The 26,194-nt window shown below is 41.3% G+C and overlaps 23 non-coding genes across 23 annotated transcripts; all 23 read right to left on the bottom strand.

Moving 5' to 3' along the window:
* Nucleotides 1-2,882: 2,882 nt before the first annotated feature.
* On the bottom strand, nt 2,883-2,954 carry trnap-cgg. Its single transcript has one exon. It is a non-coding gene; the product is annotated as a tRNA-Pro (tRNA).
* Nucleotides 2,955-4,766: 1,812 nt separating this feature from the next.
* Nucleotides 4,767-4,838, bottom strand: trnap-cgg. Its single transcript has one exon. It is a non-coding gene; the product is annotated as a tRNA-Pro (tRNA).
* An 871-nt stretch (nt 4,839-5,709) lies between these two features.
* trnap-cgg lies at nt 5,710-5,781 on the bottom strand. Its single transcript has one exon. It is a non-coding gene; the product is annotated as a tRNA-Pro (tRNA).
* An 870-nt stretch (nt 5,782-6,651) lies between these two features.
* trnap-cgg lies at nt 6,652-6,723 on the bottom strand. The gene has a single exon. It is a non-coding gene; the product is annotated as a tRNA-Pro (tRNA).
* Nucleotides 6,724-7,593: 870 nt separating this feature from the next.
* On the bottom strand, nt 7,594-7,665 carry trnap-cgg. Its single transcript has one exon. It is a non-coding gene; the product is annotated as a tRNA-Pro (tRNA).
* An 870-nt stretch (nt 7,666-8,535) lies between these two features.
* Nucleotides 8,536-8,607, bottom strand: trnat-cgu. The gene has a single exon. It is a non-coding gene; the product is annotated as a tRNA-Thr (tRNA).
* An 871-nt stretch (nt 8,608-9,478) lies between these two features.
* trnap-cgg lies at nt 9,479-9,551 on the bottom strand. Its single transcript has one exon. It is a non-coding gene; the product is annotated as a tRNA-Pro (tRNA).
* Nucleotides 9,552-10,421: 870 nt separating this feature from the next.
* On the bottom strand, nt 10,422-10,493 carry trnap-cgg. The gene has a single exon. It is a non-coding gene; the product is annotated as a tRNA-Pro (tRNA).
* Nucleotides 10,494-11,365: 872 nt separating this feature from the next.
* On the bottom strand, nt 11,366-11,437 carry trnap-agg. Its single transcript has one exon. It is a non-coding gene; the product is annotated as a tRNA-Pro (tRNA).
* Nucleotides 11,438-12,308: 871 nt separating this feature from the next.
* trnap-cgg lies at nt 12,309-12,380 on the bottom strand. The gene has a single exon. It is a non-coding gene; the product is annotated as a tRNA-Pro (tRNA).
* An 870-nt stretch (nt 12,381-13,250) lies between these two features.
* trnap-cgg lies at nt 13,251-13,322 on the bottom strand. Its single transcript has one exon. It is a non-coding gene; the product is annotated as a tRNA-Pro (tRNA).
* Nucleotides 13,323-14,194: 872 nt separating this feature from the next.
* On the bottom strand, nt 14,195-14,266 carry trnap-ugg. Its single transcript has one exon. It is a non-coding gene; the product is annotated as a tRNA-Pro (tRNA).
* An 870-nt stretch (nt 14,267-15,136) lies between these two features.
* Nucleotides 15,137-15,208, bottom strand: trnap-agg. Its single transcript has one exon. It is a non-coding gene; the product is annotated as a tRNA-Pro (tRNA).
* An 871-nt stretch (nt 15,209-16,079) lies between these two features.
* trnap-cgg lies at nt 16,080-16,151 on the bottom strand. The gene has a single exon. It is a non-coding gene; the product is annotated as a tRNA-Pro (tRNA).
* Nucleotides 16,152-17,021: 870 nt separating this feature from the next.
* Nucleotides 17,022-17,093, bottom strand: trnap-cgg. The gene has a single exon. It is a non-coding gene; the product is annotated as a tRNA-Pro (tRNA).
* Nucleotides 17,094-17,964: 871 nt separating this feature from the next.
* Nucleotides 17,965-18,036, bottom strand: trnap-cgg. Its single transcript has one exon. It is a non-coding gene; the product is annotated as a tRNA-Pro (tRNA).
* An 871-nt stretch (nt 18,037-18,907) lies between these two features.
* Nucleotides 18,908-18,979, bottom strand: trnap-cgg. Its single transcript has one exon. It is a non-coding gene; the product is annotated as a tRNA-Pro (tRNA).
* An 871-nt stretch (nt 18,980-19,850) lies between these two features.
* On the bottom strand, nt 19,851-19,922 carry trnap-cgg. Its single transcript has one exon. It is a non-coding gene; the product is annotated as a tRNA-Pro (tRNA).
* Nucleotides 19,923-20,793: 871 nt separating this feature from the next.
* Nucleotides 20,794-20,865, bottom strand: trnap-cgg. Its single transcript has one exon. It is a non-coding gene; the product is annotated as a tRNA-Pro (tRNA).
* Nucleotides 20,866-21,736: 871 nt separating this feature from the next.
* On the bottom strand, nt 21,737-21,808 carry trnap-ugg. Its single transcript has one exon. It is a non-coding gene; the product is annotated as a tRNA-Pro (tRNA).
* An 871-nt stretch (nt 21,809-22,679) lies between these two features.
* Nucleotides 22,680-22,751, bottom strand: trnap-cgg. Its single transcript has one exon. It is a non-coding gene; the product is annotated as a tRNA-Pro (tRNA).
* Nucleotides 22,752-23,622: 871 nt separating this feature from the next.
* Nucleotides 23,623-23,694, bottom strand: trnap-cgg. The gene has a single exon. It is a non-coding gene; the product is annotated as a tRNA-Pro (tRNA).
* Nucleotides 23,695-24,566: 872 nt separating this feature from the next.
* On the bottom strand, nt 24,567-24,638 carry trnap-cgg. Its single transcript has one exon. It is a non-coding gene; the product is annotated as a tRNA-Pro (tRNA).
* Nucleotides 24,639-26,194: the final 1,556 nt, after the last annotated feature.

The following is a 26,194-nucleotide window of genomic DNA, read 5'->3' as shown; positions in this document are numbered from 1 at the left end:
GATGAAAATGCAATCTCCTGTGCAGGTTGCATTAGAATAAGCTGTCACGGGTAGTGGTGGTGTGGCTGGCGGGGGTGTGCTTGGCAAATCTGAAAGACAGGCACAATATTATTTTAAGAAGGGAATTTCTAACCGAGTTAAGCGCGTCTAAATTCATCTGCTGCGTCTTTCTGATATGGTCTTCTTCAGCCATAACAGCAAAAAAATGAATGATGAGTGTAGACAAATGAAGAAAGAGCTAAATGAGATAAATGAAGATTTTAAAAGAGAAAATTAAAAAATAAGACATCAAAATGATTTTATTTTGAGTCGATTGACGCACCGGTATGTGAATTGAAGTCAAATGTTTATTAAAATCCCCATTAAAATCTGTTTCGTATGCGTCTCAATCCTCCATAACAGCTGATATCACACCTCCGCTTCTGCTGTGAAAGGTTGCAAAGCTAGAACGCTGTTTGTCAAACCATGAGACTTCCCGATAATCGATCTTCTCACATAAATGTATTTAGTTTCCAAACGGTTTGACTTACAATTGTCTTATGACCACTCTATGGAAAAGGGATACTCTCACGGACACGATGGTGTTCTCTGTTTTGATATATGACCCCCAGAAGTGTCAGAGGACTTGTCTAAAGTCGGTACAGTCTATGTGCCAATTTCTGTTTGTAGCGTCCAAACAGATTGGGCTAACAACTACTTTGACCCCACTTGTCACAATGTTCTCTGTTTTGCCCTACAATCCCCAAAAGTGTCACTGGAATCGTTTGAAGGTAACGGGTACTGGTTTACCGGAAACCTCTCGCAACCTAAGCAAGAATCATACACCAAGCTCAGCTTGTTAAAGAAACTACTGAATGGCTCATCCAGAATTTGAAGCCAGGACCTCTCACACCCAAACCAAGAATCATACCCCTAGACCAACGAGCCATTTGATCAACCATGTCATTTGCTGTCCACAGCAATAACAGCGAGGATATGGATTGATCTGTCCATGGTCAGGAATGAGTGAATCACATGTGAGTGTTGGTGGTTTTCCTGTGAATATAGCTGTCTTCCAAGCATTTGACCAGCGTTCAGTTCAAATCCTCTGTAATTTGTCTGCTGTGTCTTTCAGATTCGATCTTCTTTAGCTGTAATAGCAAAAAACGAGTGTAGACAAATGAAGAATGAGATAAATGAAGATTTAAAAAGAGAAAATGAAAAAAGAAATCATCTAAATGTTTGGGAACTCATTTATTTTAAGTCGATTGATGTACAGGTACGTAAATCGAAGTAAAATAATTTTTAATAACCCCATTAAAATCTGTCAGCTTTAAACTAGAGATATCTGTTTTTTTGCATCATAAACGCTGATGTCACACCTACTCATCAGCGGTGAAAGGTGGCAAAGCTAGAACGGTAATTGTCAAACCGTGAGACATCCCGATAATCGGTCTTCTCACAAAAACGTCTGTAGCTTCCGAATGGTTTGACCTACAAAAGCATATGACCACTCTATGGAAAGGGGATACTCTCACGAACACGGTGGGGTTCTTCATTTTGCTATACGACCTCCACAACTATCAGGGGACTTGTCTGAAATCGGTTCCATCTATGTGCCAACTTCTGTTTGTAGTGTCTGAACCGTTTGAGCTACAAACTAATGTGACCCCATTGTCAAAAGGTTCTCCATTTTGCCCTATACAGTGATCCCTCGCCACTTCGCGGTTCACTTATCGCGGATTCGCTATTTCGCGGATTTTCATAATGCATTTTTTTTTTTTTGGTGCATTGTGCTCTGCATTCTGATTCGCTAAAAACTCACTCCCGCTTCTTGTATCAAAACATGCTACGAATTGTGCTATCATTTTGTCGTCTCGTGCAGTTATGTGTACGTACATAAAACAGCTTGGCAAATTTACATTAAGTTGGCCAAATTATCTTGTAATTTCGAACATCTCCTAAACCCATAATGTCGACGAAACGGCCTGGACCGACAAAAGCACCTGCGGATGGGCCCAAACGGCGGAAGATGCTACCTATCTCAGATAAAGTTAAACTTCTGGACATGCTAAGGGAAGGTAAAAGCTATGCAGCCGTTGCTCGCCATTACGGAATCAAAACGCAACCGGAGGCTCGCTTGACGAGGTCCACCACTCTGCCGTAGAAACAGCTGTGAATCTGGCTAAACAGATTGGAGGAGACGGCTTTAATGACATGAGTCCGGATGACATAAACGCCCTGATTGATGGAGACGCACAGCCGCTGACCGATGCAGAGCTGGCAGAAATGACAAAGCCACAAAGCGACGATGAAAGAGAAGAGGGAGAAGAGGACACGAGAGATGAGGAGGAAGGACTAACGCTTGGTCGCTTAGCAACCATGGTGCGAATGGCCACTGAACTTAAGCGAGTAGCTGAGGAATGGGACCCTTTGATGAGCCGTTCGTTACAGTTCTCCAACGTAATCGATGGTGGCATGTCGGTGTACAAGGATCTTTTTGCAAAGAAGAAAAAAGAGCGACAACAGCTGCCTATCACTATGTTCTTCTCCCGAACAAACACACCTGCACCGCGGGCTTCAGAAGAAGAGAACACTGCAGAGCGCAGTCAGGATGCAGCGGCCCAGTCTGAAGAGCAGTGAAACGGCCTACACGTGAGTCACTGTATTTGTATACATGTAATAGTTGCTAATTGTAAAAAAAAAAAAGTTTTCTATTTCGCGGATTTCACTTATCGCGGGTCATTTTCGGAACGTAACCCCCGCGATAAACGAGGGATTACTGTATTCTCAAAAGTGTTACTGGAAATGTTTGAAGGTAACGGGTACTGGTTTACCGGGAACCTCTCGCACCCTAAGCAAGAATCATATGCCAAGCTCAGCTGGTTAAAGAAACAACCTAAGGGCTCGTCCGGGATTTGAACCCAGGACCTCTCACACCCGAAGCGAGAATCATACCCCTAGACCAACGAGCCATTTGACCAAAGATTACATTTGCTTTCCACAGCAATAACAGCGAGGATGTGGATTGATCTGTCCATGGTCAGGAATGAGTGAATCACATGTGAGTTTTGGTGGTTTTCCTGTGAGTATAGCTGTCTTCCAAGCATTTGCAGGGTTCAGTTCAAATCCTCTGTAATTTGTCTGCTGTGTCTTTCAGATTCTATCTTCTTTAGCCGTAACAGCAAAAAAACGAGTGTAGACAAATGAAGAATGAGATGAATGAATATTTAAAAAGAGAAAATGAAAAAAGAAATCATCTAAATGTTTGGGAACTCATTTATTTTAAGTCGATTGATGTACAGGTACGTAAATCGAAGTAAAATAATTTTTAATAACCCCATTAAAATCTGTCAGCTTTAAACTAGAGATATCTGTTTTTTTGCATCATAAACGCTGATGTCACACCTCCTCATCAGCGGTGAAAGGTGGCAAAGCTAGAACGGTGTTTGTCAAACCGTGAGACATCCCGATAATCGGTCTTCTCACAAAAACGTCTGTAGCTTCCGAATGGTTTGACCTACAAAAGCATATGACCACTCTATGGAAAGGGGATACTCTCACGAACACGGTGGTGTTCTTCATTTTGCTATACGACCTCCACAACTATCAGGGGACTTGTCTGAAATCGGTTCCATCTATGTGCCAACTTCTGTTTGTAGTGTCTGAACCGTTTGAGCTACAAACTAATGTGACCCCATTGTCAAAAGGTTCTCCATTTTGCCCTATATTCTCAAAAGTGTTACTGGAAATGTTTGAAGGTAACGGGTACTGGTTTAACGGGAACCTCTCGCACCCTAAGCAAGAATCATATGCCAAGCTCAGCTGGTTAAAGAAACAAACTAAGGGCTCGTCCGGGATTTGAACCCAGGACCTCTCACACATGAAGCGAGAATCATACCCCTAGACCAACAAGCTATTTGACCGAAGATTACATTTGCTTTCCACAGCAATAACAGCGAGGATGTGGATTGATCTGTCCATGGTCAGGAATGAGTGAATCACATGTGAGTTTTGGTGGTTTTCCTGTGAGTATAGCTGTCTTCCAAGCATTTGCAGGTTTCAGTTCAAATCCTCTGTAATTTGTCTGCTGTGTCTTTCAGATTCTATCTTCTTTAGCCGTAACAGCAAAAAACGAGTGTAGACAAATGAAGAATGAGATGAATGAAGATTTAAAAAGAGAAAATGAAAAAAGAAATCATCTAAATGTTTGGGAACTCATTTATTTTAAGTCGATTGATGTACAGGTACGTAAATCGAAGTAAAATAATTTTTAATAACCCATTAAAATCTGTCAGCTTTAAACTAGATATATCTGTTTTTTTGCATCATAAACGCTGATGTCACACCTCCTCATCAGCGGTGAAAGGTGGCAAAGCTAGAACGGTGTTTGTCAAACCGTGAGACATCCCGATAATCGGTCTTCTCACAAAAACGTCTGTAGCTTCCGAATGGTTTGACCTACAAAAGCCCATGACCACTCTATGGAAAGGGGATACTCTCACGAACACGGTGGTGTTCTTCATTTTGCTATACGACCTCCACAACTATCAGGGGACTTGTCTGAAATCGGTTCCATCTATGTGCCAACTTCTGTTTGTAGTGTCTGAACCGTTTGAGCTACAAACTAATGTGACCCCATTGTCAAAAGGTTCTCCATTTTGCCCTATATTCTCAAAAGTGTTACTGGAAATGTTTGAAGGTAACGGGTACTGGTTTACCGGGAACCTCTCGCACCCTAAGCAAGAATCATATGCCAAGCTCAGCTGGTTAAAGAAACAACCTAAGGGCTCGTCCGGGATTTGAACCCGGGACCTCTCACACCCGAAGCGAGAATCATACCCCTAGACCAACGAGCCATTTGACCAAAGATTACATTTGCTTTCCACAGCAATAACAGCGAGGATGTGGATTGATCTGTCCATGGTCAGGAATGAGTGAATCACATGTGAGTTTTGGTGGTTTTCCTGTGAGTATAGCTGTCTTCCAAGCATTTGCAGGGTTCAGTTCAAATCCTCTGTAATTTGTCTGCTGTGTCTTTCAGATTCTATCTTCTTTAGCCGTAACAGCAAAAAAACGAGTGTAGACAAATGAAGAATGAGATGAATGAATATTTAAAAAGAGAAAATGAAAAAAGAAATCATCTAAATGTTTGGGAACTCATTTATTTTAAGTCGATTGATGTACAGGTACGTAAATCGAAGTAAAATAATTTTTAATAACCCCATTAAAATCTGTCAGCTTTAAACTAGAGATATCTGTTTTTTTGCATCATAAACGCTGATGTCACACCTCCTCATCAGCGGTGAAAGGTGGCAAAGCTAGAACGGTGTTTGTCAAACCGTGAGACATCCCGATAATCGGTCTTCTCACAAAAACGTCTGTAGCTTCCGAATGGTTTGACCTACAAAAGCCTATGACCACTCTATGGAAAGGGGATACTCTCACGAACACGGTGGTGTTCTTCATTTTGCTATACGACCTCCACAACTATCAGGGGACTTGTCTGAAATCGGTTCCATCTATGTGCCAACTTCTGTTTGTAGTGTCTGAACCGTTTGAGCTACAAACTAATGTGACCCCATTGTCAAAAGGTTCTCCATTTTGCCCTATATTCTCAAAAGTGTTACTGGAAATGTTTGAAGGTAACGGGTACTGGTTTACCGGGAACCTCTCGCACCCTAAGCAAGAATCATATGCCAAGCTCAGCTGGTTAAAGAAACAACCTAAGGGCTCGTCCGGGATTTGAACCCGGGACCTCTCACACCCGAAGCGAGAATCATACCCCTAGACCAACGAGCCATTTGACCAAAGATTACATTTGCTTTCCACAGCAATAACAGCGAGGATGTGGATTGATCTGTCCATGGTCAGGAATGAGTGAATCACATGTGAGTTTTGGTGGTTTTCCTGTGAGTATAGCTGTCTTCCAAGCATTTGCAGGGTTCAGTTCAAATCCTCTGTAATTTGTCTGCTGTGTCTTTCAGATTCTATCTTCTTTAGCCGTAACAGCAAAAAACGAGTGTAGACAAATGAAGAATGAGATGAATGAAGATTTAAAAAGAGAAAATGAAAAAAGAAATCATCTAAATGTTTGGGAACTCATTTATTTTAAGTCGATTGATGTACAGGTACGTAAATCGAAGTAAAATAATTTTTAATAACCCCATTAAAATCTGTCAGCTTTAAACTAGAGATATCTGTTTTTTTGCATCATAAACGCTGATGTCACACCTCCTCATCAGCGGTGAAAGGTGGCAAAGCTAGAACGGTGTTTGTCAAACCGTGAGACATCCCGATAATCGGTCTTCTCACAAAAACGTCTGTAGCTTCCGAATGGTTTGACCTACAAAAGCCTATGACCACTCTATGGAAAGGGGATACTCTCACGAACACGGTGGTGTTCTTCATTTTGCTATACGACCTCCACAACTATCAGGGGACTTGTCTGAAATCGGTTCCATCTATGTGCCAACTTCTGTTTGTAGTGTCTGAACCGTTTGAGCTACAAACTAATGTGACCCCATTGTCAAAAGGTTCTCCATTTTGCCCTATATTCTCAAAAGTGTTACTGGAAGTGTTTGAAGGTAACGGGTACTGGTTTACCGGGAACCTCTCGCACCCTAAGCAAGAATCATATGCCAAGCTCAGCTGGTTAAAGAAACAACCTAAGGGCTCGTCCGGGATTTGAACCCGGGACCTCTCACACCCGAAGCGAGAATCATACCCCTAGACCAACGAGCCATTTGACCAAAGATTACATTTGCTTTCCACAGCAATAACAGCGAGGATGTGGATTGATCTGTCCATGGTCAGGAATGAGTGAATCACATGTGAGTTTTGGTGGTTTTCCTGTGAGTATAGCTGTCTTCCAAGTATTTGCAGGGTTCAGTTCAAATCCTCTGTAATTTGTCTGCTGTGTCTTTCAGATTCTATCTTCTTTAGCCGTAACAGCAAAAAACGAGTGTAGACAAATGAAGAATGAGATGAATGAAGATTTAAAAAGAGAAAATGAAAAAAGAAATCATCTAAATGTTTGGGAACTCATTTATTTTAAGTCGATTGATGTACAGGTACGTAAATCGAAGTAAAATAATTTTTAATAACCCCATTAAAATCTGTCAGCTTTAAACTAGAGATATCTGTTTTTTTGCATCATAAACGCTGATGTCACACCTCCTCATCAGCGGTGAAAGGTGGCAAAGCTAGAACGGTGTTTGTCAAACCGTGAGACATCCCGATAATCGGTCTTCTCACAAAAACGTCTGTAGCTTCCGAATGGTTTGACCTACAAAAGCCTATGACCACTCTATGGAAAGGGGATACTCTCACGAACACGGTGGTGTTCTTCATTTTGCTATACGACCTCCACAACTATCAGGGGACTTGTCTGAAATCGGTTCCATCTATGTGCCAACTTCTGTTTGTAGTGTCTGAACCGTTTGAGCTACAAACTAATGTGACCCCATTGTCAAAAGGTTCTCCATTTTGCCCTATATTCTCAAAAGTGTTACTGGAAGTGTTTGAAGGTAACGGGTACTGGTTTACCGGGAACCTCTCGCACCCTAAGCAAGAATCATATGCCAAGCTCAGCTGGTTAAAGAAACAACCTAAGGGCTCGTCCGGGATTTGAACCCGGGACCTCTCACACCCGAAGCGAGAATCATACCCCTAGACCAACGAGCCATTTGACCAAAGATTACATTTGCTTTCCACAGCAATAACAGCGAGGATGTGGATTGATCTGTCCATGGTCAGGAATGAGTGAATCACATGTGAGTTTTGGTGGTTTTCCTGTGAGTATAGCTGTCTTCCAAGCATTTGCAGGGTTCAGTTCAAATCCTCTGTAATTTGTCTGCTGTGTCTTTCAGATTCTATCTTCTTTAGCCGTAACAGCAAAAAACGAGTGTAGACAAATGAAGAATGAGATGAATGAAGATTTAAAAAGAGAAAATGAAAAAAGAAATCATCTAAATGTTTGGGAACTCATTTATTTTAAGTCGATTGATGTACAGGTACGTAAATCGAAGTAAAATAATTTTTAATAACCCCATTAAAATCTGTCAGCTTTAAACTAGAGATATCTGTTTTTTTGCATCATAAACGCTGATGTCACACCTCCTCATCAGCGGTGAAAGGTGGCAAAGCTAGAACGGTGTTTGTCAAACCGTGAGACATCCCGATAATCGGTCTTCTCACAAAAACGTCTGTAGCTTCCGAATGGTTTGACCTACAAAAGCCTATGACCACTCTATGGAAAGGGGATACTCTCACGAACACGGTGGTGTTCTTCATTTTGCTATACGACCTCCACAACTATCAGGGGACTTGTCTGAAATCGGTTCCATCTATGTGCCAACTTCTGTTTGTAGTGTCTGAACCGTTTGAGCTACAAACTAATGTGACCCCATTGTCAAAAGGTTCTCAATTTTGCCCTATATTCTCAAAAGTGTTACTGGAAATGTTTGAAGGTAACGGGTACTGGTTTACCGGGAACCTCTCGCACCCTAAGCAAGAATCATATGCCAAGCTCAGCTGGTTAAAGAAACAAACTAAGGGCTCGTCCGGGATTTGAACCCGGGACCTCTCACACACGAAGCGAGAATCATACCCCTAGACCAACAAGCCACTTGACCAAAGATTACATTTGCTTTCCACAGCAATAACAGCGAGGATGTGGATTGATCTGTCCATGGTCAGGAATGAGTGAATCACATGTGAGTTTTGGTGGTTTTCCTGTGAGTATAGCTGTCTTCCAAGTATTTGCAGGGTTCAGTTCAAATCCTCTGTAATTTGTCTGCTGTGTCTTTCAGATTCTATCTTCTTTAGCCGTAACAGCAAAAAAACGAGTGTAGACAAATGAAGAATGAGATGAATGAATATTTAAAAAGAGAAAATGAAAAAAGAAATCATCTAAATGTTTGGGAACTCATTTATTTTAAGTCGATTGATGTACAGGTACGTAAATCGAAGTAAAATAATTTTTAATAACCCCATTAAAATCTGTCAGCTTTAAACTAGAAATATCTGTTTTTTTGCATCATAAACGCTGATGTCACACCTCCTCATCAGCGGTGAAAGGTGGCAAAGCTAGAACGGTGTTTGTCAAACCGTGAGACATCCCGATAATCGGTCTTCTCACAAAAACGTCTGTAGCTTCCGAATGGTTTGACCTACAAAAGCCTATGACCACTCTATGGAAAGGGGATACTCTCACGAACACGGTGGTGTTCTTCATTTTGCTATACGACCTCCACAACTATCAGGGGACTTGTCTGAAATCGGTTCCATCTATGTGCCAACTTCTGTTTGTAGTGTCTGAACCGTTTGAGCTACAAACTAATGTGACCCCATTGTCAAAAGGTTCTCCATTTTGCCCTATATTCTCAAAAGTGTTACTGGAAGTGTTTGAAGGTAACGGGTACTGGTTTACCGGGAACCTCTCGCACCCTAAGCAAGTATCATATGCCAAGCTCAGCTGGTTAAAGAAACAACCTAAGGGCTCGTCCGGGATTTGAACCCAGGGACCTCTCACACCCGAAGCGAGAATCATACCCCTAGACCAACGAGCCATTTGACCAAAGATTACATTTGCTTTCCACAGCAATAACAGCGAGGATGTGGATTGATCTGTCCATGGTCAGGAATGAGTGAATCACATGTGAGTTTTGGTGGTTTTCCTGTGAGTATAGCTGTCTTCCAAGTATTTGCAGGGTTCAGTTCAAATCCTCTGTAATTTGTCTGCTGTGTCTTTCAGATTCTATCTTCTTTAGCCGTAACAGCAAAAAAACGAGTGTAGACAAATGAAGAATGAGATGAATGAAGATTTAAAAAGAGAAAATGAAAAAAGAAATCATCTAAATGTTTGGGAACTCATTTATTTTAAGTCGATTGATGTACAGGTACGTAAATCGAAGTAAAATAATTTTTAATAACCCATTAAAATCTGTCAGCTTTAAACTAGATATATCTGTTTTTTTGCATCATAAACGCTGATGTCACACCTCCTCATCAGCGGTGAAAGGTGGCAAAGCTAGAACGGTGTTTGTCAAACCGTGAGACATCCCGATAATCGGTCTTCTCACAAAAACGTCTGTAGCTTCCGAATGGTTTGACCTACAAAAGCCTATGACCACTCTATGGAAAGGGGATACTCTCACGAACATGGTGGTGTTCTTCATTTTGCTATACGACCTCCACAACTATCAGGGGACTTGTCTGAAATCGGTTCCATCTATGTGCCAACTTCTGTTTGTAGTGTCTGAACCGTTTGAGCTACAAACTAATGTGACCCCATTGTCAAAAGGTTCTCCATTTTGCCCTATATTCTCAAAAGTGTTACTGGAAATGTTTGAAGGTAACGGGTACTGGTTTACCGGGAACCTCTCGCACCCTAAGCAAGAATCATATGCCAAGCTCAGCTGGTTAAAGAAACAACCTAAGGGCTCGTCCGGGATTTGAACCCGGGACCTCTCACACCCAAAGCGAGAATCATACCCCTAGACCAACGAGCCATTAGACTTGGAGATTACATTTGCTTTCCACAGCAATAACAGCGAGGATGTGGATTGATCTGTCCATGGTCAGGAATGAGTGAATCACATGTGAGTTTTGGTGGTTTTCCTGTGAGTATAGCTGTCTTCCAAGCATTTGCAGGGTTCAGTTCAAATCCTCTGTAATTTGTCTGCTGTGTCTTTCAGATTCTATCTTCTTTAGCCGTAACAGCAAAAAACGAGTGTAGACAAATGAAGAATGAGATGAATGAAGATTTAAAAAGAGAAAATGAAAAAAGAAATCATCTAAATGTTTGGGAACTCATTTATTTTAAGTCGATTGATGTACAGGTACGTAAATCGAAGTAAAATAAATTTTTAATAACCCCATTAAAATCTGTCAGCTTTAAACTAGATATATCTGTTTTTTTGCATCATAAACACTGATGTCACACCTCCTCATCAGCGGTGAAAGGTGGCAAAGCTAGAACGGTGTTTGTCAAACCGTGAGACATCCCGATAATCGGTCTTCTCACAAAAACGTCTGTAGCTTCCGAATGGTTTGACCTACAAAAGCCTATGACCACTCTATGGAAAGGGGATACTCTCACGAACACGGTGGTGTTCTTCATTTTGCTATACGACCTCCACAACTATCAGGGGACTTGTCTGAAATCGGTTCCATCTATGTGCCAACTTCTGTTTGTAGTGTCTGAACCGTTTGAGCTACAAACTAATGTGACCCCATTGTCAAAAGGTTCTCCATTTTGCCCTATATTCTCAAAAGTGTTACTGGAAATGTTTGAAGGTAACGGGTACTGGTTTACCGGGAACCTCTCGCACCCTAAGCAAGAATCATATGCTAAGCTCAGCTGGTTAAAGAAACAACCTAAGGGCTCGTCCGGGATTTGAACCCGGGACCATTCACACCCGAAGCGAGAATCATACCCCTAGACCAACGAGCCATTTGACCAAAGATTACATTTGCTTTCCACAGCAATAACAGCGAGGATGTGGATTGATCTGTCCATGGTCAGGAATGAGTGAATCACATGTGAGTTTTGGTGGTTTTCCTGTGAGTATAGCTGTCTTCCAAGTATTTGCAGGGTTCAGTTCAAATCCTCTGTAATTTGTCTGCTGTGTCTTTCAGATTCTATCTTCTTTAGCCGTAACAGCAAAAAAACGAGTGTAGACAAATGAAGAATGAGATGAATGAATATTTAAAAAGAGAAAATGAAAAAAGAAATCATCTAAATGTTTGGGAACTCATTTATTTTAAGTCGATTGATGTACAGGTACGTAAATCGAAGTAAAATAATTTTTAATAACCCCATTAAAATCTGTCAGCTTTAAACTAGAAATATCTGTTTTTTTGCATCATAAACGCTGATGTCACACCTCCTCATCAGCGGTGAAAGGTGGCAAAGCTAGAACGGTGTTTGTCAAACCGTGAGACATCCCGATAATCGGTCTTCTCACAAAAACGTCTGTAGCTTCCGAATGGTTTGACCTACAAAAGCCTATGACCACTCTATGGAAAGGGGATACTCTCACGAACACGGTGGTGTTCTTCATTTTGCTATACGACCTCCACAACTATCAGGGGACTTGTCTGAAATCGGTTCCATCTATGTGCCAACTTCTGTTTGTAGTGTCTGAACCGTTTGAGCTACAAACTAATGTGACCCCATTGTCAAAAGGTTCTCCATTTTGCCCTATATTCTCAAAAGTGTTACTGGAAATGTTTGAAGGTAACGGGTACTGGTTTACCGGGAACCTCTCGCACCCTAAGCAAGAATCATATGCCAAGCTCAGCTGGTTAAAGAAACAACCTAAGGGCTCGTCCGGGATTTGAACCCGGGACCTCTCACACCCGAAGCGAGAATCATACCCCTAGACCAACGAGCCATTTGACTGAAGATTACATTTGCTTTCCACAGCAATAACAGCGAGGATGTGGATTGATCTGTCCATGGTCAGGAATGAGTGAATCACATGTGAGTTTTGGTGGTTTTCCTGTGAGTATAGCTGTCTTCCAAGTATTTGCAGGGTTCAGTTCAAATCCTCTGTAATTTGTCTGCTGTGTCTTTCAGATTCTATCTTCTTTAGCCGTAACAGCAAAAAACGAGTGTAGACAAATGAAGAATGAGATGAATGAAGATTTAAAAAGAGAAAATGAAAAAAGAAATCATCTAAATGTTTGGGAACTCATTTATTTTAAGTCGATTGATGTACAGGTACGTAAATCGAAGTAAAATCATTTTTAATAACCCCATTAAAATCTGTCAGCTTTAAACTAGAGATATCTGTTTTTTTGCATCATAAACGCTGATGTCACACCTCCTCATCAGCGGTGAAAGGTGGCAAAGCTAGAACGGTGTTTGTCAAACCGTGAGACATCCCGATAATCGGTCTTCTCACAAAAACGTCTGTAGCTTCCGAATGGTTTGACCTACAAAAGCCTATGACCACTCTATGGAAAGGGGATACTCTCACGAACACGGTGGTGTTCTTCATTTTGCTATACGACCTCCACAACTATCAGGGGACTTGTCTGAAATCGGTTCCATCTATGTGCCAACTTCTGTTTGTAGTGTCTGAACCGTTTGAGCTACAAACTAATGTGACCCCATTGTCAAAAGGTTCTCCATTTTGCCCTATATTCTCAAAAGTGTTACTGGAAGTGTTTGAAGGTAACGGGTACTGGTTTACCGGGAACCTCTCGCACCCTAAGCAAGAATCATATGCCAAGCTCAGCTGGTTAAAGAAACAACCTAAGGGCTCGTCCGGGATTTGAACCCGGGACCTCTCACACCCGAAGCGAGAATCATACCCCTAGACCAACGAGCCATTTGACCAAAGATTACATTTGCTTTCCACAGCAATAACAGCGAGGATGTGGATTGATCTGTCCATGGTCAGGAATGAGTGAATCACATGTGAGTTTTGGTGGTTTTCCTGTGAGTATAGCTGTCTTCCAAGTATTTGCAGGGTTCAGTTCAAATCCTCTGTAATTTGTCTGCTGTGTCTTTCAGATTCTATCTTCTTTAGCCGTAACAGCAAAAAAACGAGTGTAGACAAATGAAGAATGAGATGAATGAATATTTAAAAAGAGAAAATGAAAAAAGAAATCATCTAAATGTTTGGGAACTCATTTATTTTAAGTCGATTGATGTACAGGTACGTAAATCGAAGTAAAATAAATTTTTAATAACCCCATTAAAATCTGTCAGCTTTAAACTAGATATATCTGTTTTTTTGCATCATAAACACTGATGTCACACCTCCTCATCAGCGGTGAAAGGTGGCAAAGCTAGAACGGTGTTTGTCAAACCGTGAGACATCCCGATAATCGGTCTTCTCACAAAAACGTCTGTAGCTTCCGAATGGTTTGACCTACAAAAGCCTATGACCACTCTATGGAAAGGGGATACTCTCACGAACACGGTGGTGTTCTTCATTTTGCTATACGACCTCCACAACTATCAGGGGACTTGTCTGAAATCGGTTCCATCTATGTGCCAACTTCTGTTTGTAGTGTCTGAACCGTTTGAGCTACAAACTAATGTGACCCCATTGTCAAAAGGTTCTCCATTTTGCCCTATATTCTCAAAAGTGTTACTGGAAATGTTTGAAGGTAACGGGTACTGGTTTACCGGGAACCTCTCGCACCCTAAGCAAGAATCATATGCCAAGCTCAGCTGGTTAAAGAAACAACCTAAGGGCTCGTCCGGGATTTGAACCCGGGACCTCTCACACCCGAAGCGAGAATCATACCCCTAGACCAACGAGCCATTTGACTGAAGATTACATTTGCTTTCCACAGCAATAACAGCGAGGATGTGGATTGATCTGTCCATGGTCAGGAATGAGTGAATCACATGTGAGTTTTGGTGGTTTTCCTGTGAGTATAGCTGTCTTCCAAGCATTTGCAGGGTTCAGTTCAAATCCTCTGTAATTTGTCTGCTGTGTCTTTCAGATTCTATCTTCTTTAGCCGTAACAGCAAAAAAACGAGTGTAGACAAATGAAGAATGAGATGAATGAATATTTAAAAAGAGAAAATGAAAAAAGAAATCATCTAAATGTTTGGGAACTCATTTATTTTAAGTCGATTGATGTACAGGTACGTAAATCGAAGTAAAATAATTTTTAATAACCCATTAAAATCTGTCAGCTTTAAACTAGATATATCTGTTTTTTTGCATCATAAACACTGATGTCACACCTCCTCATCAGCGGTGAAAGGTGGCAAAGCTAGAACGGTGTTTGTCAAACCGTGAGACATCCCGATAATCGGTCTTCTCACAAAAACGTCTGTAGCTTCCGAATGGTTTGACCTACAAAAGCCTATGACCACTCTATGGAAAGGGGATACTCTCACGAACACGGTGGTGTTCTTCATTTTGCTATACGACCTCCACAACTATCAGGGGACTTGTCTGAAATCGGTTCCATCTATGTGCCAACTTCTGTTTGTAGTGTCTGAACCGTTTGAGCTACAAACTAATGTGACCCCATTGTCAAAAGGTTCTCCATTTTGCCCTATATTCTCAAAAGTGTTACTGGAAGTGTTTGAAGGTAACGGGTACTGGTTTACCGGGAACCTCTCGCACCCTAAGCAAGAATCATATGCCAAGCTCAGCTGGTTAAAGAAACAACCTAAGGGCTCGTCCGGGATTTGAACCCGGGACCTCTCACACCCGAAGCAAGAATCATACCCCTAGACCAACGAGCCATTTGACTGAAGATTACATTTGCTTTCCACAGCAATAACAGCGAGGATGTGGATTGATCTGTCCATGGTCAGGAATGAGTGAATCACATGTGAGTTTTGGTGGTTTTCCTGTGAGTATAGCTGTCTTCCAAGCATTTGCAGGGTTCAGTTCAAATCCTCTGTAATTTGTCTGCTGTGTCTTTCAGATTCTATCTTCTTTAGCCGTAACAGCAAAAAAACGAGTGTAGACAAATGAAGAATGAGATGAATGAATATTTAAAAAGAGAAAATGAAAAAAGAAATCATCTAAATGTTTGGGAACTCATTTATTTTAAGTCGATTGATGTACAGGTACGTAAATCGAAGTAAAATAATTTTTAATAACCCCATTAAAATCTGTCAGCTTTAAACTAGAAATATCTGTTTTTTTGCATCATAAACGCTGATGTCACACCTCCTCATCAGCGGTGAAAGGTGGCAAAGCTAGAACGGTGTTTGTCAAACCGTGAGACATCCCGATAATCGGTCTTCTCACAAAAACGTCTGTAGCTTCCGAATGGTTTGACCTACAAAAGCCTATGACCACTCTATGGAAAGGGGATACTCTCACGAACACGGTGGTGTTCTTCATTTTGCTATACGACCTCCACAACTATCAGGGGACTTGTCTGAAATCGGTTCCATCTATGTGCCAACTTCTGTTTGTAGTGTCTGAACCGTTTGAGCTACAAACTAATGTGACCCCATTGTCAAAAGGTTCTCCATTTTGCCCTATATTCTCAAAAGTGTTACTGGAAGTGTTTGAAGGTAACGGGTACTGGTTTACCGGGAACCTCTCGCACCCTAAGCAAGAATCATATGCCAAGCTCAGCTGGTTAAAGAAACAACCTAAGGGCTCGTCCGGGATTTGAACCCGGGACCTCTCACACCCGAAGCGAGAATCATACCCCTAGACCAACGAGCCATTTGACCAAAGATTACATTTGCTTTCCACAGCAATAACAGCGAGGATGTGGATTGATCTGTCCATGGTCAGGAATGAGTGAATCACATGTGAGTTTTGGTGGTTTTCCTGTGAGTATAGCTGTCTTCCAAGTATTTGCAGGGTTCAGTTCAAATCCTCTGTAATTTGTCTGCTGTGTCTTTCAGATTCTATCTTCTTTAGCCGTAACAGCAAAAAACGAGTGTAGACAAATGAAGAATGAGATGAATGAAGATTTAAAAAGAGAAAATGAAAAAAGAAATCATCTAAATGTTTGGGAACTCATTTATTTTAAGTCGATTGATGTACAGGTACGTAAATCGAAGTAAAATAATTTTTAATAACCCCATTAAAATCTGTCAGCTTTAAACTAGAGATATCTGTTTTTTTGCATCATAAACGCTGATGTCACACCTCCTCATCAGCGGTGAAAGGTGGCAAAGCTAGAACGGTGTTTGTCAAACCGTGAGACATCCCGATAATCGGTCTTCTCACAAAAACGTCTGTAGCTTCCGAATGGTTTGACCTACAAAAGCCTATGACCACTCTATGGAAAGGGGATACTCTCACGAACACGGTGGTGTTCTTCATTTTGCTATACGACCTCCACAACTATCAGGGGACTTGTCTGAAATCGGTTCCATCTATGTGCCAACTTCTGTTTGTAGTGTCTGAACCGTTTGAGCTACAAACTAATGTGACCCCATTGTCAAAAGGTTCTCCATTTTGCCCTATATTCTCAAAAGTGTTACTGGAAATGTTTGAAGGTAACGGGTACTGGTTTACCGGGAACCTCTCGCACCCTAAGCAAGAATCATATGCCAAGCTCAGCTGGTTAAAGAAACAACCTAAGGGCTCGTCCGGGATTTGAACCCGGGACCTCTCACACCCGAAGCAAGAATCATACCCCTAGACCAACGAGCCATTTGACCGAAGATTACATTTGCTTTCCACAGCAATAACAGCGAGGATGTGGATTGATCTGTCCATGGTCAGGAATGAGTGAATCACATGTGAGTTTTGGTGGTTTTCCTGTGAGTATAGCTGTCTTCCAAGCATTTGCAGGGTTCAGTTCAAATCCTCTGTAATTTGTCTGCTGTGTCTTTCAGATTCTATCTTCTTTAGCCGTAACAGCAAAAAACGAGTGTAGACAAATGAAGAATGAGATGAATGAAGATTTAAAAAGAGAAAATGAAAAAAGAAATCATCTAAATGTTTGGGAACTCATTTATTTTAAGTCGATTGATGTACAGGTACGTAAATCGAAGTAAAATAAATTTTTAATAACCCCATTAAAATCTGTCAGCTTTAAACTAGAGATATCTGTTTTTTTGCATCATAAACGCTGATGTCACACCTCCTCATCAGCGGTGAAAGGTGGCAAAGCTAGAACGGTGTTTGTCAAACCGTGAGACATCCCGATAATCGGTCTTCTCACAAAAACGTCTGTAGCTTCCGAATGGTTTGACCTACAAAAGCCTATGACCACTCTATGGAAAGGGGATACTCTCACGAACACGGTGGTGTTCTTCATTTTGCTATACGACCTCCACAACTATCAGGGGACTTGTCTGAAATCGGTTCCATCTATGTGCCAACTTCTGTTTGTAGTGTCTGAACCGTTTGAGCTACAAACTAATGTGACCCCATTGTCAAAAGGTTCTCCATTTTGCCCTATATTCTCAAAAGTGTTACTGGAAGTGTTTGAAGGTAACGGGTACTGGTTTACCGGGAACCTCTCGCACCCTAAGCAAGAATCATATGCCAAGCTCAGCTGGTTAAAGAAACAACCTAAGGGCTCGTCCGGGATTTGAACCCGGGACCTCTCACACCCGAAGCGAGAATCATACCCCTAGACCAACGAGCCATTTGACCAAAGATTACATTTGCTTTCCACAGCAATAACAGCGAGGATGTGGATTGATCTGTCCATGGTCAGGAATGAGTGAATCACATGTGAGTTTTGGTGGTTTTCCTGTGAGTATAGCTGTCTTCCAAGTATTTGCAGGGTTCAGTTCAAATCCTCTGTAATTTGTCTGCTGTGTCTTTCAGATTCTATCTTCTTTAGCCGTAACAGCAAAAAACGAGTGTAGACAAATGAAGAATGAGATGAATGAAGATTTAAAAAGAGAAAATGAAAAAAGAAATCATCTAAATGTTTGGGAACTCATTTATTTTAAGTCGATTGATGTACAGGTACGTAAATCGAAGTAAAATAAATTTTTAATAACCCCATTAAAATCTGTCAGCTTTAAACTAGAGATATCTGTTTTTTTGCATCATAAACGCTGATGTCACACCTCCTCATCAGCGGTGAAAGGTGGCAAAGCTAGAACGGTGTTTGTCAAACCGTGAGACATCCCGATAATCGGTCTTCTCACAAAAACGTCTGTAGCTTCCGAATGGTTTGACCTACAAAAGCCTATGACCACTCTATGGAAAGGGGATACTCTCACGAACACGGTGGTGTTCTTCATTTTGCTATACGACCTCCACAACTATCAGGGGACTTGTCTGAAATCGGTTCCATCTATGTGCCAACTTCTGTTTGTAGTGTCTGAACCGTTTGAGCTACAAACTAATGTGACCCCATTGTCAAAAGGTTCTCCATTTTGCCCTATATTCTCAAAAGTGTTACTGGAAGTGTTTGAAGGTAACGGGTACTGGTTTACCGGGAACCTCTCGCACCCTAAGCAAGTATCATATGCCAAGCTCAGCTGGTTAAAGAAACAACCTAAGGGCTCGTCCGGGATTTGAACCCGGGACCTCTCACACCCGAAGCAAGAATCATACCCCTAGACCAACGAGCCATTTGACCAAAGATTACATTTGCTTTCCACAGCAATAACAGCGAGGATGTGGATTGATCTGTCCATGGTCAGGAATGAGTGAATCACATGTGAGTTTTGGTGGTTTTCCTGTGAGTATAGCTGTCTTCCAAGCATTTGCAGGGTTCAGTTCAAATCCTCTGTAATTTGTCTGCTGTGTCTTTCAGATTCTATCTTCTTTAGCCGTAACAGCAAAAAACGAGTGTAGACAAATGAAGAATGAGATGAATGAAGATTTAAAAAGAGAAAATGAAAAAAGAAATCATCTAAATGTTTGGGAACTCATTTATTTTAAGTCGATTGATGTACAGGTACGTAAATCGAAGTAAAATAACTTTTTAATAACCCCATTAAAATCTGTCAGCTTTAAACTAGAGATATCTGTTTTTTTGCATCATAAACACTGATGTCACACCTCCTCATCAGCGGTGAAAGGTGGCAAAGCTAGAACGGTGTTTGTCAAACCGTGAGACATCCCGATAATCGGTCTTCTCACAAAAACGTCTGTAGCTTCCGAATGGTTTGACCTACAAAAGCCTATGACCACTCTATGGAAAGGGGATACTCTCACGAACACGGTGGTGTTCTTCATTTTGCTATACGACCTCCACAACTATCAGGGGACTTGTCTGAAATCGGTTCCATCTATGTGCCAACTTCTGTTTGTAGTGTCTGAACCGTTTGAGCTACAAACTAATGTGACCCCATTGTCAAAAGGTTCTCCATTTTGCCCTATATTCTCAAAAGTGTTACTGGAAGTGTTTGAAGGTAACGGGTACTGGTTTACCGGGAACCTCTCGCACCCTAAGCAAGAATCATATGCCAAGCTCAGCTGGTTAAAGAAACAACCTAAGGGCTCGTCCGGGATTTGAACCCGGGACCTCTCACACCCGAAGCGAGAATCATACCCCTAGACCAACGAGCCATTTGACCAAAGATTACATTTGCTTTCCACAGCAATAACAGCGAGGATGTGGATTGATCTGTCCATGGTCAGGAATGAGTGAATCACATGTGAGTTTTGGTGGTTTTCCTGTGAGTATAGCTGTCTTCCAAGCATTTGCAGGGTTCAGTTCAAATCCTCTGTAATTTGTCTGCTGTGTCTTTCAGATTCTATCTTCTTTAGCCGTAACAGCAAAAAAACGAGTGTAGACAAATGAAGAATGAGATGAATGAATATTTAAAAAGAGAAAATGAAAAAAGAAATCATCTAAATGTTTGGGAACTCATTTATTTTAAGTCGATTGATGTACAGGTACGTAAATCGAAGTAAAATAATTTTTAATAACCCCATTAAAATCTGTCAGCTTTAAACTAGAAATATCTGTTTTTTTGCATCATAAACACTGATGTCACACCTCCTCATCAGCGGTGAAAGGTGGCAAAGCTAGAACGGTGTTTGTCAAACCGTGAGACATCCCGATAATCGGTCTTCTCACAAAAACGTCTGTAGCTTCCGAATGGTTTGACCTACAAAAGCCTATGACCACTCTATGGAAAGGGGATACTCTCACGAACACGGTGGTGTTCTTCATTTTGCTATACGACCTCCACAACTATCAGGGGACTTGTCTGAAATCGGTTCCATCTATGTGCCAACTTCTGTTTGTAGTGTCTGAACCGTTTGAGCTACAAACTAATGTGACCCCATTGTCAAAAGGTTCTCCATTTTGCCCTATATTCTCAAAAGTGTTACTGGAAGTGTTTGAAGGTAACGGGTACTGGTTTACCGGGAACCTCTCGCACCCTAAGCAAGTATCATATGCCAAGCTCAGCTGGTTAAAGAAACAACCTAAGGGCTCGTCCGGGATTTGAACCCGGGACCTCTCACACCCGAAGCAAGAATCATACCCCTAGACCAACGAGCCATTTGACCAAAGATTACATTTGCTTTCCACAGCAATAACAGCGAGGATGTGGATTGATCTGTCCATGGTCAGGAATGAGTGAATCACATGTGAGTTTTGGTGGTTTTCCTGTGAGTATAGCTGTCTTCCAAGCATTTGCAGGGTTCAGTTCAAATCCTCTGTAATTTGTCTGCTGTGTCTTTCAGATTCTATCTTCTTTAGCCGTAACAGCAAAAAACGAGTGTAGACAAATGAAGAATGAGATGAATGAAGATTTAAAAAGAGAAAATGAAAAAAGAAATCATCTAAATGTTTGGGAACTCATTTATTTTAAGTCGATTGATGTACAGGTACGTAAATCGAAGTAAAATAACTTTTTAATAACCCCATTAAAATCTGTCAGCTTTAAACTAGAGATATCTGTTTTTTTGCATCATAAACACTGATGTCACACCTCCTCATCAGCGGTGAAAGGTGGCAAAGCTAGAACGGTGTTTGTCAAACCGTGAGACATCCCGATAATCGGTCTTCTCACAAAAACGTCTGTAGCTTCCGAATGGTTTGACCTACAAAAGCCTATGACCACTCTATGGAAAGGGGATACTCTCACGAACACGGTGGTGTTCTTCATTTTGCTATACGACCTCCACAACTATCAGGGGACTTGTCTGAAATCGGTTCCATCTATGTGCCAACTTCTGTTTGTAGTGTCTGAACCGTTTGAGCTACAAACTAATGTGACCCCATTGTCAAAAGGTTCTCCATTTTGCCCTATATTCTCAAAAGTGTTACTGGAAGTGTTTGAAGGTAACGGGTACTGGTTTACCGGGAACCTCTCGCACCCTAAGCAAGAATCATATGCCAAGCTCAGCTGGTTAAAGAAACAACCTAAGGGCTCGTCCGGGATTTGAACCCGGGACCTCTCACACCCGAAGCGAGAATCATACCCCTAGACCAACGAGCCATTTGACCAAAGATTACATTTGCTTTCCACAGCAATAACAGCGAGGATGTGGATTGATCTGTCCATGGTCAGGAATGAGTGAATCACATGTGAGTTTTGGTGGTTTTCCTGTGAGTATAGCTGTCTTCCAAGTATTTGCAGGGTTCAGTTCAAATCCTCTGTAATTTGTCTGCTGTGTCTTTCAGATTCTATCTTCTTTAGCCGTAACAGCAAAAAACGAGTGTAGACAAATGAAGAATGAGATGAATGAAGATTTAAAAAGAGAAAATGAAAAAAGAAATCATCTAAATGTTTGGGAACTCATTTATTTTAAGTCGATTGATGTACAGGTACGTAAATCGAAGTAAAATAAATTTTTAATAACCCCATTAAAATCTGTCAGCTTTAAACTAGATATATCTGTTTTTTTGCATCATAAACACTGATGTCACACCTCCTCATCAGCGGTGAAAGGTGGCAAAGCTAGAACGGTGTTTGTCAAACCGTGAGACATCCCGATAATCGGTCTTCTCACAAAAACGTCTGTAGCTTCCGAATGGTTTGACCTACAAAAGCCTATGACCACTCTATGGAAAGGGGATACTCTCACGAACACGGTGGTGTTCTTCATTTTGCTATACGACCTCCACAACTATCAGGGGACTTGTCTGAAATCGGTTCCATCTATGTGCCAACTTCTGTTTGTAGTGTCTGAACCGTTTGAGCTACAAACTAATGTGACCCCATTGTCAAAAGGTTCTCCATTTTGCCCTATATTCTCAAAAGTGTTACTGGAAGTGTTTGAAGGTAACGGGTACTGGTTTACCGGGAACCTCTCGCACCCTAAGCAAGAATCATATGCCAAGCTCAGCTGGTTAAAGAAACAACCTAAGGGCTCGTCCGGGATTTGAACCCGGGACCTCTCACACCCGAAGCGAGAATCATACCCCTAGACCAACGAGCCATTTGACCAAAGATTACATTTGCTTTCCACAGCAATAACAGCGAGGATGTGGATTGATCTGTCCATGGTCAGGAATGAGTGAATCACATGTGAGTTTTGGTGGTTTTCCTGTGAGTATAGCTGTCTTCCAAGCATTTGCAGGGTTCAGTTCAAATCCTCTGTAATTTGTCTGCTGTGTCTTTCAGATTCTATCTTCTTTAGCCGTAACAGCAAAAAAACGAGTGTAGACAAATGAAGAATGAGATGAATGAATATTTAAAAAGAGAAAATGAAAAAAGAAATCATCTAAATGTTTGGGAACTCATTTATTTTAAGTCGATTGATGTACAGGTACGTAAATCGAAGTAAAATAATTTTTAATAACCCCATTAAAATCTGTCAGCTTTAAACTAGAAATATCTGTTTTTTTGCATCATAAACACTGATGTCACACCTCCTCATCAGCGGTGAAAGGTGGCAAAGCTAGAACGGTGTTTGTCAAACCGTGAGACATCCCGATAATCGGTCTTCTCACAAAAACGTCTGTAGCTTCCGAATGGTTTGACCTACAAAAGCCTATGACCACTCTATGGAAAGGGGATACTCTCACGAACACGGTGGTGTTCTTCATTTTGCTATACGACCTCCACAACTATCAGGGGACTTGTCTGAAATCGGTTCCATCTATGTGCCAACTTCTGTTTGTAGTGTCTGAACCGTTTGAGCTACAAACTAATGTGACCCCATTGTCAAAAGGTTCTCCATTTTGCCCTATATTCTCAAAAGTGTTACTGGAAATGTTTGAAGGTAACGGGTACTGGTTTACCGGGAACCTCTCGCACCCTAAGCAAGAATCATATGCCAAGCTCAGCTGGTTAAAGAAACAACCTAAGGGCTCGTCCGGGATTTGAACCCGGGACCTCTCACACCCGAAGCGAGAATCATACCCCTAGACCAACGAGCCATTTGACCAAAGATTACATTTGCTTTCCACAGCAATAACAGCGAGGATGTGGATTGATCTGTCCATGGTCAGGAATGAGTGAATCACATGTGAGTTTTGGTGGTTTTCCTGTGAGTATAGCTGTCTTCCAAGCATTTGCAGGGTTCAGTTCAAATCCTCTGTAATTTGTCTGCTGTGTCTTTCAGATTCTATCTTCTTTAGCCGTAACAGCAAAAAAACGAGTGTAGACAAATGAAGAATGAGATGAATGAAGATTTAAAAAGAGAAAATGAAAAAAGAAATCATCTAAATGTTTGGGAACTCATTTATTTTAAGTCGATTGATGTACAGGTACGTAAATCAAAGAAAAAATCTTTTTTAATAACCCCATTAAAATCTGTCAGCTTTAAACTAGATATATCTGTTTTTTTGCATCATAAACACTGATGTCACACCTCCTCATCAGCGGTGAAAGGTGGCAAAGCTAGAACGGTGTTTGTCAAACCGTGAGACATCCCGATAATCGGTCTTCTCACAAAAACGTCTGTAGCTTCCGAATGGTTTGACCTACAAAAGCCTATGACCACTCTATGGAAAGGGGATACTCTCACGAACACGGTGGTGTTCTTCATTTTGCTATACGACCTCCACAACTATCAGGGGACTTGTCTGAAATCGGTTCCATCTATGTGCCAACTTCTGTTTGTAGTGTCTGAACCGTTTGAGCTACAAACTAATGTGACCCCATTGTCAAAAGGTTCTCCATTTTGCCCTATATTCTCAAAAGTGTTACTGGAAGTGTTTGAAGGTAACGGGTACTGGTTTACCGGGAACCTCTCGCACCCTAAGCAAGAATCATATGCCAAGCTCAGCTGGTTAAAGAAACAACCTAAGGGCTCGTCCGGGATTTGAACCCGGGACCTCTCACACCCGAAGCGAGAATCATACCCCTAGACCAACGAGCCATTTGACCGAAGATTACATTTGCTTTCCACAGCAATAACAGCGAGGATGTGGATTGATCTGTCCATGGTCAGGAATGAGTGAATCACATGTGAGTTTTGGTGGTTTTCCTGTGAGTATAGCTGTCTTCCAAGTATTTGCAGGGTTCAGTTCAAATCCTCTGTAATTTGTCTGCTGTGTCTTTCAGATTCTATCTTCTTTAGCCGTAACAGCAAAAAACGAGTGTAGACAAATGAAGAATGAGATGAATGAAGATTTAAAAAGAGAAAATGAAAAAAGAAATCATCTAAATGTTTGGGAACTCATTTATTTTAAGTCGATTGATGTACAGGTACGTAAATCGAAGTAAAATAATTTTTAATAACCCCATTAAAATCTGTCAGCTTTAAACTAGAAATATCTGTTTTTTTGCATCATAAACACTGATGTCACACCTCCTCATCAGCGGTGAAAGGTGGCAAAGCTAGAACGGTGTTTGTCAAACCGTGAGACATCCCGATAATCGGTCTTCTCACAAAAACGTCTGTAGCTTCCGAATGGTTTGACCTACAAAAGCCTATGACCACTCTATGGAAAGGGGATACTCTCACGAACACGGTGGTGTTCTTCATTTTGCTATACGACCTCCACAACTATCAGGGGACTTGTCTGAAATCGGTTCCATCTATGTGCCAACTTCTGTTTGTAGTGTCTGAACCGTTTGAGCTACAAACTAATGTGACCCCATTGTCAAAAGGTTCTCCATTTTGCCCTATATTCTCAAAAGTGTTACTGGAAGTGTTTGAAGGTAACGGGTACTGGTTTACCGGGAACCTCTCGCACCCTAAGCAAGTATCATATGCCAAGCTCAGCTGGTTAAAGAAACAACCTAAGGGCTCGTCCGGGATTTGAACCCAGGACCTCTCACACCGAAGCAAGAATCATACCCCTAGACCAACGAGCCATTTGACCAAAGATTACATTTGCTTTCCACAGCAATAACAGCGAGGATGTGGATTGATCTGTCCATGGTCAGGAATGAGTGAATCACATGTGAGTTTTGGTGGTTTTCCTGTGAGTATAGCTGTCTTCCAAGCATTTGCAGGGTTCAGTTCAAATCCTCTGTAATTTGTCTGCTGTGTCTTTCAGATTCTATCTTCTTTAGCCGTAACAGCAAAAAACGAGTGTAGACAAATGAAGAATGAGATGAATGAAGATTTAAAAAGAGAAAATGAAAAAAGAAATCATCTAAATGTTTGGGAACTCATTTATTTTAAGTCGATTGATGTACAGGTACGTAAATCGAAGTAAAATAATTTTTAATAACCCATTAAAATCTGTCAGCTTTAAACTAGATATATCTGTTTTTTTGCATCATAAACACTGATGTCACACCTCCTCATCAGCGGTGAAAGGTGGCAAAGCTAGAACGGTGTTTGTCAAACCGTGAGACATCCCGATAATCGGTCTTCTCACAAAAACGTCTGTAGCTTCCGAATGGTTTGACCTACAAAAGCCCATGACCACTCTATGGAAAGGGGATACTCTCACGAACACGGTGGTGTTCTTCATTTTGCTA

This window comes from Coregonus clupeaformis, chromosome 19 (assembly GCF_020615455.1).
Source record: "Coregonus clupeaformis isolate EN_2021a chromosome 19, ASM2061545v1, whole genome shotgun sequence".
Classification (NCBI taxonomy): Eukaryota; Metazoa; Chordata; class Actinopteri; order Salmoniformes; family Salmonidae; genus Coregonus; species Coregonus clupeaformis.
Note: the sequence above shows the minus strand (reverse complement) of the source record. Positions and strands in the feature narration are given on the sequence as shown.